The sequence below is a fragment of the Oxyura jamaicensis genome, chromosome 5, assembly GCF_011077185.1.
Source record: "Oxyura jamaicensis isolate SHBP4307 breed ruddy duck chromosome 5, BPBGC_Ojam_1.0, whole genome shotgun sequence".
Classification (NCBI taxonomy): Eukaryota; Metazoa; Chordata; class Aves; order Anseriformes; family Anatidae; genus Oxyura; species Oxyura jamaicensis.
In genome coordinates this window covers 8,058,124-8,065,470 of record NC_048897.1, presented here as the reverse complement: position 1 = coordinate 8,065,470, position 7,347 = coordinate 8,058,124, and the positions used below count along the sequence as shown (strand labels likewise).

Below are 7,347 nucleotides of genomic sequence, written 5' to 3'. Positions count from 1 at the left end.
TCTTTCTTTCTTTCTTTCTTTCTTTCTTTCTTTCTTTCTTTCTTTCTTCTTTCTTTCCTCCTTTCTTTCCTCCTTTCTTTCCTCCTTTCTTTCTCTCTCTGTCTTCTTTCCTATCTCTCTTTCTCCGCTCTCTTTCTCTCTCTTGCTTTCTCTCTTCTTTCTCTTTCCCTCTTTTCCTGTTCCTTTTTCTCTTTTTCTCTCTTGTAAATGCCTACAAATGGTAATGCAGGACACAAAAATCAAAGAATGCCCAGCACACTTTTCCCTGACACAATGTATGACTTTGTGGAAATCTGTGGAATTTCAGCTTTTGCTGTATCCAAGCGACATGGTTTACAGTTTGCTGGATGCAGAAAAATTCCCTTCATTAACAGCCAAAATAGTTGTTGCATGGGAGGTTTAAGATATGAAAAAATGAAAGAACTTGGAAAGAAAACTACAACAACAAAAGAAAAGAAAGAAAAGGGTTGAAGTTTTAATAAGGTAGAAAATAGTTAAAGAAGCAGTATGTGCTCAAAAGCAGTAATAATGAGCAATAATGTTTTTGATTCTAAATATCCCTTTAAGAAATCAGAAAGCACAGCATTGCTCTGGAGTACAAGACATACGGAGCTCTCTCTTGGTCACTATACTGTAGTGACAGCAGTTTGTTCCTGACCTTTAGAGGCTGCCCATTCATATAAGTATTGCTGTGGTCTTTAATGGTATGACTATTTTCTGATCTTTGATGTGCATGCACTTCAATGTTGCTGTTTTGTCTTAATGATACAGTTGTTCTTAGATAAGTACTTCGTTAAGTTTAAGGTCATGGGATTGAAACTCAGTATTTAAAAGTAGAAGAGGACAAATTTTGATCCCAGCAGTCCAGAACTACTTTGGTTAGAGCAAATCCCATATGTTTTGTCACCTCCCTTTGCCTAAGCCTCAGCCCTCAACAGGTTTTCAGAACCAACAGGTGAGGGGACATTAGAACAGTTTTGGAAGGTCCTGAATTAATACGAAAGTGGGGGAGAAGTGGTTTGTGACTCAAGTCCTTTATAGCCTGAGGACAGTTTAGTCTTTCACACCAGTAAAGCACTCCTGCTGTTCCAGCAAAGGATGCGAGAGAAAAGAGAATTGCCCCAAGCCAAATGACAGCTCACCTAGGTGCGAAAATCTCTGACCTTCGCTAAACCTAAGCAAACTTAGATGATGTACTTTTATTTCTTCTTGTGAGGTGCACATACAGTGTATGTGTGTGTATGTGTATGTGTGTGCGTATGCTTTCTCCATTGGTTTCTTTCTCCTGACGCACCTTTCAGGATGGAAATGTGACTGCTGCTGCTTTGTGGATGATTGTGATCTGGTGCTACAGGGATAGAAGTCTCCTAGGTGTGGCTTTTTCTGAATTATTTGCTGTTAGCAAACAGTGTTGGATGAAAATGGGATTAAGTTTATTTACCCTCCAAAGGGTAAGGCCAAGGAGTGGTGTTTTTGCCAGAACACCTACCTGCAGGTTTCCCCCTGCAGCAGAAGCATGGTCTAATGCCCACAGCTGATGGGTCAGATCCAGATCTGCTTAGCCTGGCTGCCACCAACAGCCCCTGGTACCCCTGGGGTACTCACACTCCCTCCGTGCCTGGAGGGACCCACATGTCTGGGGGCCAGCTAAAATTCCCCCTTTGTCAAAGAAGGCATTGTGATGTAAATCAGATCTCTCAATTCATTCATAGGCAAGTAGCATTTTGCTAGGCAATGCTTGTTAAATATCTTGACCAAGATTGTCCATGACCCAAAAAGCATATAAGCTCCTAGGCCTTAACCCTGTGAATGGGAATGCAGGTTAAACCGTGAAGTTAGGGACATGCACTGGAGGCCCAGCCGGCTGTGGTATCTTGATCCCATTGGGACTTACGTAAATGGGTCCTGAAATGCACGTTATGCTCTGAGTCCATATACTTGTAAGATCAGGTCCTAGACAGTTACACAAAGCACCCAGACCATCACATTAAATTGCTGCAATATCACTGGTCTATAAGGGGCACTTCTGCAAGTTAGTTCTTCAACTTTTTACATAATGAAATGGCAGTCTTTCCATAAAGGCTTGAAATCAATCTTTCTGAGAGGAAAAGGTACACATTTCCAGCTAAGAATGAAACAATGAGGTTTGATTTTGAGATTTGAGTGATGTATATTCTTATATGTGTGAGCATGTTTATAGTTGGAGTCGATATTTGAACTGTCCAGAGGACTGCAAATGACCTCTGGGTACCCTGACAATTTAGGCAGTCCATTAAACTCTACACAGATTCTGTTCCACAACACACCATAAAAAAGCACCCACTACCTCCAAAGACTATTCCTGATGCTTCAAAGACCTCCAATTGCTGATCTGTTCGTACCTGTGAAAAATGCATGGAGATGAAAGCAAAGGAGAAGTGCAGCAGTTTAAATTTGCAACAGGTGTAAATGACAGGTGGAAGCTGCTGACATTCAGGGCCTCTGTGCTGCAGCGTAGATATTTCCAGTTGGAAATTATTGTCACAGGAAATAATCCAAATAGTATATTCCCTATGGAAGTCAATGAAACTATGGCTTGTCTTTGTATTTTGACTACCCCCCCCCCCCATTTTTTTTCCCTGTGAGTGTAGTATTCCCTTATTCCAGGGAGTTTCTCTAGCTGCTGTTTGTGTTATATCTGAGTAGCTCCCAAACATTAATTTATCCTTGCAGAACCTTTGTGAGGCACAAACACAGAATTATCCCAGGCCAGAGACGGACACAGAGAGAAGAAATGTTTTGCCTGAAGTCACACAGGTTCTCTGAGGTAGAGCTGGGGACAAAGCATCCAATATATCAACAGCTTTTTAGCAGTGAAGGGAGCTGGGTATCTCCAGACCATCCCAAAGTTAATTCTTCTGTCTATTTTGTATTATGCCATTCTTCACTGCTGTGTACCCCCTACACCTTGTGTCACGCAATTTCACAGCAGTAATTTAATTATTAAACAGATAAAATGTCTTCATCTTTGCATTGGCTCTATTGCCTTAGAGCATATGTGGTATCACAGTTAGACAGCTCTGCTTTCCAAATTCCTCTAGGTTTAAAGTATAAGAATGAGGAAGGGATTCACAGACTTGAGATCCATGCCTAATTCAAATCCTGTGTCACGTATTCTGAAAGGAAAAGGAGGAAGGAATCTGGGATATCTCTACAACCTTTATGGAAATTATTTTGCATTTGCACAGGCACAGCAGTCATCCAAACTTGGCTCTGTGTCTATATCTCTAAAGGGATCCAGATCCACAATTTAAAAGTCAATTTACATATTTATTAACCTCACTAAATAAATGTAAATGACCCTAAAAAATATTGTTCATGGGCTCTTCTGCTGAAGGCAAATATTGTACTGGTCCTTTGATCTGGAAGGATGGGGAGTGGACTGGAAGGGGCATGGAGAAGTATATTGTTAGGAAAAAATCCCTTTCACTATGTTTGCATGCTACAAAGACATGGTAAAAAGCAAGCCTGTACCCCAGCTCCCCCTTGGCACACGCCCCTTTTAATTATGATGACTTTGGAAGACAACTGCCCAGCAGTCTGCAGAAGGGACTCGCCTGAGAGAGCTTTCTCACGTTCACGTCTGGCTGCCTCTCTGTGCGAGCAGGGGCAGTGGTCCCGGGAGAAGCGGCTGGCTGGAATGCAGCACAGTCCTGGGGCCCGAGCCCCGAAGGGACGGGGTCGCTGGGAGACCTTCACCATCCTGGCCTCTGCCGCCCGCATAACACACATAACCACACACGCCAGCGAGTCATATGCACTCTTTTTCTTTTTTCTGTTTGCAGCTGGTCTATTTGATCTCTGTGTGCTTGGGCTGTTTGCTGTTGTGAGCGTCTTGCTGTGATCAAAACCTTATTATCTTGGGTGATGCTGTAGTGTTATATATTGGAAAAGGGCAGTGGAGTATAGCAGCAAGCAGCTGCATTGCTCGTCGTACTACAAAGGCATCAATAACCTCTCTCCAGTGTACTTGGCCTGGTTCAGTGGGAGGACTGGGTGTCACTTTGTAATGGGCATGGGCTTTTTCCACAGCTACTTCCTATACTGCTGTTGAGCTTCTCCATGTGTCTCTGCATAAAACATAGATCAGATAGGACTGCGTCCATCTGTGGCTCCTATAGTTCCTCAGTGGTATAAATGTTACAATTCATGCTTCCAGCTTGTGACTGTGCTGCTCATATATACCCACAGCTACAGGGATGGGCACCAAAGAGCTCCAACTGGAATATCAAGTCAAAGACATTTGATTTTCTATGAATACATTCAGTCTTAGCGGTCTTTTTTTTTTTTTTTTTTTTTTTCTTTTTTTTTCTCTCCTCAGCTTCTATGCTTCATTTGTTTGCAGTATCACTTTTGAGCTGTAAGGTTGCTGTTCCCACAATGTCAGCACTGAGGTGTGAGGTGGTGGCATGGTGACAGCAGCCCTCTGGGAGACCCACGTCTGCTCTTAGCCAACAGATTTGACATAGTCACGGCAGGCTATTTCCTTGTCCTGCTAGTCCTTGTCACTAACTGACATAGGAACAGCTCTCAGGTGAAGAAACACATCTGGACAATCTATTATACCCTCTGCTTCTCACCCTATTGCTCTCCACTACCCTCTCACTTGTTTCTCCCTTTTTCTGTACCTGTTCTGTTCCTTTCTCCATCCTCAGGACAGGATGATGGGATTACAGAAAAGAATGCCCTTTGTGGAAAATGCAGCCATGATAAAGGGTAACTAAATAACACCCAGACTTTAATCACAGGGCTGAAATTTGTCTCTTTCCTGGTGGATCTTCTTCAGTAGCCTTTATGGTCCCGCTGCTTACTTGAATGTGTGAACCATAGCTGGCATTAAAATGAGCTTTGGGGACCAATGACATAAGAACCAGCTAAGGGAGGAATTCTTAGCAGCTCTAAGTGGGATTTCTATCTGATGTTGTGATTAGTGTAAGTTCCTGAAACTGGAGGTGCTGCTTTTCTATGGGGTGATAGGATGGGTGGAGAACACGGAGGATCTGAGGACTGAGAGATACCGTCTTTCTTAGACTGGGAATATCAAAGGGTGAGTTCAAGGCTTTATTTACGGGGGGGAGTGTGTGACTGGAGTTTTTATTTTTGAAGAAATGTCCTGGAAAGTCATCAGCTGAGCCAGATCATTTTTGAGGGCAATAATGTCCTGGGGTCTTGCCATAGCCTCACAACCCTCATCCTCAAGGTTTGTGAAACTTGAGCTTAAGTTTAGTGGGGAAGTCCATTAAGAACCAAGGTGGAAAAATATGTATAGAGGGCTCTTGCTATTAATGTAAATCTTTTTTAGAAAACTTAGTTCCCAGGCAGCGTCATTCTGACACTAAAACTCATATACTTTCATGTTCATTGCTGACATTTGTGCATATGCTATTTTGTTCTTCCTTGTCTTGTATTCTTTTCATCTATTGAAATTATAAACATTTTAAAACTAAAAATATACATGTTTTTCCTTTTGTCAGATGATGGCACATATATTTTTGCTGATACATTTCTTGGTACTCTGCCAAACAAAATTGGTGAAAGGAAACATAATAGAAAATGAGTTTTGAGAATCAGGGTAAGTGTTTGTTAAGCTTATTTTTATTATTATTGTTGTGGGAAATAGTAGCTTAAGTTAACTTTTTGTGTGAGAAGGTTTTAGCTGACTTTGAGTGTAGCAGAACTGGTATACATGAATCTGTTCAACATGTGGCCTCTTTGTATGAATCATTTTCTACCGGTGGCTAACGTGAAGAAAACTGGCTGTTGTAAGCAAATGACGTGTATTGCTGAATTTTAAAACTTCCCAGCAAAGCACCACTTAAAATCTGTCAGAACATATATGGACATAGCTGTACAATCCATAACCTCTCTGAGCATGTAGAAGAGTAACTTTTCCAGTTGACCTTTAGTGTCATAACTGTGAAACAAACGGATGTCTCTTTTCCTTATTTACTCTTGGACTTTTCACAGTGCTCATCACTGCAAGGTCTGATTCCTCTCTGGAGTTAGCGGCCATATCCTCAGAATACCTCCATGAGCTGGATGTTACTGTCATCTTTCCCAGTCTGTTGCTCTCTGTGGCACCAGATCAGATGCCTTCACATATGCCTGGAGTGGCAGAGGGGGAACTGAGATCAGAGAGATTGTGGAAGATCTGTGTGGTCTGACTGGGCTGATGAACTGCTGTGGTAGAGGTTCTCAAAGCCAGGTCTAAGCAAGTGGCTTTCCCCATGTGGCACACTGTGTAGAGAACCCATGACATTAACTTGTACCTAGAGGACAGTACAGATGCACAGGTCCGGCAGGACCACACCACTTGCCTGCAGCAGGAGATGCACCTGGGGTCCTTTTATTTTGGATGAGCACTGCACTGTGCTCCCGTATGTGCTGCGTGAGGAAGGGGCTGAAGCACAGATGTCCTGAAACCTTTGTAAATACTCTTCCTTCCTAATAAACACCACTGGTATTGGCAATGGCTAAAATTTTATATTGCACACTGACACACAAAAGGCCCTGAAAATAGTTATAAAAACACAGTTTAACAGACAGCTTGCTCAGACAAAGTATCCAGTTCAGCACTACTTTACTGCTAATGAAACCAGTCTGGAGACTCAGTGTGACAAGAAACAACTGATTTGTTTACTGGGTGAGTGTTTGAAAGGTAAGCCGTAAGTATATACAGATAACAGCTCTACAGGTAGAAAAGCACCCAGCATGGAAGTTACCCATCAAATCCTGCATTACTTGAAGACAGCGAAAGCTGAAATACTGGGTAAGTTACTGCATGGAAAGCAATGAACTATTTTTTTTCTTACTTATTTCCATGTAACTTCTTGAGTCACTGGGAAAAAATACAAGAAACTGAGCCTACAGAAAATCTGGTAGCTACTAGAGATACTGTCTTTATGTTCAGTGCACAATCACTCAGAATGATTATTTTGATCTGAATCTCCATGTACATTATTATTGGTGTTAATGGGAATGGCGGATGTACATGTGAGCTTTTGGAATCAGAATATTGGGATGGGAATGATACATAACGAAGAGAAAACTCCCTGCCCAGGGAATTCAGACAGTGCTGTGCAGTCACTGCTATGCTATTTGCCACGTGCTATATACAGTCACAAAATATTCCACTCAGTCAGAGACATGGCCAGAAAAAGCCCTGCGAACCCCAAAGTCTTACAGTCTTATAATAACTACTGAAGCACGCCTTCCACCACAAAAGGAATACAGCAAAGCTCCTGTTGACCCACATGGGAAAAGCTGTGTGTAATTTATTCAGTGTGTAAAGAACCAGGAAAAATCAAG

The 7,347-nt window shown here is 42.1% G+C and overlaps 1 long non-coding RNA gene across 1 annotated transcript in view; it reads left to right on the top strand.

The window, feature by feature from the left end:
- Positions 1-6,509, top strand: part of LOC118168250 — a 7,265-nt gene extending 756 nt beyond the window's left edge. Inside the window, exon 2 of the long non-coding RNA XR_004751446.1 lies at positions 5,514-6,509. This is a non-coding gene — a long non-coding RNA (uncharacterized LOC118168250). The remainder of the gene's footprint in view (positions 1-5,513) is intronic.
- The last annotated feature ends 838 nt before the right edge of the window (positions 6,510-7,347 follow it).